This window comes from Apis dorsata, unplaced genomic scaffold (genome assembly GCF_000469605.1).
Source record: "Apis dorsata unplaced genomic scaffold, Apis dorsata 1.3 scaffold_129, whole genome shotgun sequence".
Lineage (NCBI taxonomy): Eukaryota > Metazoa > Arthropoda > Insecta > Hymenoptera > Apidae > Apis > Apis dorsata.
The window spans coordinates 687,575-690,543 of NW_006263422.1; the positions used below are offsets into that span (position 1 = coordinate 687,575).

Sequence of the window (2,969 nt, forward strand, 5' to 3'; positions counted from 1 at the left end):
ATTGGGGAAATTCTTTAAAAAAAGTATCGATATCTCTCGTCTTCAAATTGTTCGTCGTATCCTTAGATTCTTCGAAAGAGGAATCGTTTTGAAATTTAAATCGTTTAAATCAACAATTAAAATGAGATATACGGGTCGTATATTTTATCGCTTTGCTCCAGTTTACACCTGTCCGGTATATTACGATACACCGGTATCGTGCATCATCCGTAACGCGCTCTGCGATTCCAATTTATAATATAATAAATTTTACGCAGCGAGTTTGCGAACCGAATGAAAATTTTCTGCCTCTCGCCTCGGAAAAAGGGAATGAAAAGTTTATCAAACTTGGTTCGATTTACGCACCATATAAATCATCCAACTTATTTAACGAGTTATATCGATTTTGATATTTTTTCACAATGCGCGATAATCAAATCCAGCCGTTCGATTAATTTCATTTTTAAGAAATCGAGCAGAGGAATAATTATTTCAAAATTAAATACATTGGAGATATCCTTGGGAATGAATAACGCAGAAACGGTTGTAACGGTTATGTAACGGAGGAACAATACGAGAAACAAGCGAAGGCGTAGATCGTATTGGAAATCGGTGTTCGATAATCGATATTTCGTATGACGCGTTGATAACGTTGATATTTCGGCAACACATGCCACCGGCTTGCGCCGCCATGTGTTCGATGCAACGGTACGTTGTTACATTAACGTATGCCTCCCGCTACACGGTCTACACGTGTTCGTATTTCATCAACTGCGTAAATATTTCCACGACTTTTATGCGCTTCTATTTTTCGCTTAAAGAGAGAATGATATTAGCAAAAAAAAAAAAAAAAAAATTAAATCTCACAGTATAGTTCGTCAAAGTTTACTTATTAAGTTCAAATAATAACAATGATTATTATAGAGAGAAGAAAATATTTGCTTATACCGGTACATCGTCGTGCAAATACCAAGTATTCACGAGCAACGATTCGATAATATTTCGATGTGCGACGTCCGTAAGTAAACTATCGATATTTCTACCAGTTGTCCATCACGAACGTTCCGGATGGTGTACACATCGTTCATTTTGACGTATGGACATATTCCAACTTGAATTTCTCTGTGGAAGCTGTTCAAATTCTTATCGAATTAGCGACAGAACGAAAGATAGTTACGCAAATACGCGTTTCTTTCTTGCCGATATATTTGCCCCTACGTTTTCTTTTCTCTTTCGTTCCAATTTGCAAGTATAATTTTACAAAGCTAATATTTCGCAATGTAGAACGTGGTGGAATAGTGGCGGAGAGAAGGAAAGTGGTGGGGGCAATAGGGCGATTGCCGCGCTCTACCGACACAACAGCGTTCTGACCTTTTCAAAGAACGTATCCTGTAAAGTTCTATCGCCTCGTTGAGAACGACTCGAACGAGGAATATTCGCGAATGGTCGATCTCCAATTTGCTTGTGGTGGAAGCATACCGTGGAAGTATACAGTGGTTCTCGCGTTATAGTTTCTGCTAGGTGGCGAAATTAATTGGAATTAGCAGGTCGGAAAATGAAAATTTACGATTATAACCGCGTAATGTTACGATATTGCTTTTGAATGGATTATTTACAACGCCGGTCCTGTTAATTTTTTTCATTGAAATTTATCATTTAATACCTGGTAAAATAATTATTCGAAATTTTAATTCGAATAATCGTCACGGAAAGTGGATAACTTTGTTAATAAATGAAGATAATTTTTACGTACAGCACACTCTCGTATATCGCCATTCAGATAATAATTATGAAATATTTATATTATAAATAGTATCAACGTTAATTCTGTACGCTTAACGCGATAATTTAAAGTTTTAATCCTTCATGGAAGTATACCATCGCAACGATAAAATCCGCGTTTGTATAATTTAATTATCTATCTCGATTAATTCGACGATATTTATGTAATCATATTTACACTTCTCTTCCTTTTATAATCCGCGAAGCCGTTCCATAGTTCTGGTTTCACGAATACCGAAGCAGAATCATCGAAGACACTTGGATTTCCCGCAATACGAGCATTTCTTCGGTCGATCCCCTTCCGGTCAAACGATCGATCGTTCACCGGTGAAACCGACTTTTTATTTACGTAATTTAACAGTCGAAGCAGGAACGATGAAACAGGACGCTAGACAGTGCGTAACGCTATCCCATGCATAATCGTCGGAAATTTATACCTGATTACATAGTTGAATAAGAGTTGTGCAATTGCCGCGTGAATTACGCCCATCCCGAATTTCTTTTAGTTTCCAATAGAAAAATTTAAATTTGTAAGAGTTCTCTTCAATGAACTTCCCATGTGTGCCGTGTTCATCGAGTAAGAAATTTTCATTCGGGAAAACGAATATCCGTTTCGAAATAAATTAAATTCCATATAAATAAACGGAACGAAAGGAACGAATTGTGGTTAAAAAGCGGAGTTTCATCGATTTATTTATTTTTTTTTTTTCTCTCTCTATCTTTTTTTCCTTTTAATTAGTTACATCATTCGTTTGCATCTGTTGCATCGAATAGTTGGCTATCCTGGTCGGTTCTTTATATAACCGAGACTATTCAAAGTTCCGCAAAAGGGCCGGGGCACGATAAAGAAGCGTAGAAAGCGAGTGTATAAGAAGTTCCGTGCATCAAAGGTACAGGAGTGGCGCGTATGGTTGGTATAACAATGCCAAATGAAATTCATTAAAAGGCGTGTGTATACGTATAAAAGAGCGTGTACATGGCTCTCTAATAATACTTAAAAAAGAAAAGAGGGGAAAAGGAAAATAATTACTTGGTTCCCGCCGGTGTATAACGTTGAGTTAAAATTTTACGGCTTGTAGACGTGATGTACAGTTAAGTTACGTTATTTATCGCGAAATGACTTACCACGTCATGAATATTCCCCCTCGATGTTGATTGATCAGTGTATTCAAAACTGCGCATATATATGTATATATATATATATATAT

The 2,969-nt window shown here is 36.7% G+C and overlaps 1 protein-coding gene across 1 annotated transcript in view; it reads left to right on the forward strand.

Moving 5' to 3' along the window:
• LOC102671118 (rap1 GTPase-activating protein 1-like) overlaps nucleotides 1–2,969 on the forward strand; it is a 110,255-nt gene that overhangs the window by 97,494 nt on the left and 9,792 nt on the right. The gene's annotated exons all lie outside the window — the stretch shown is intronic.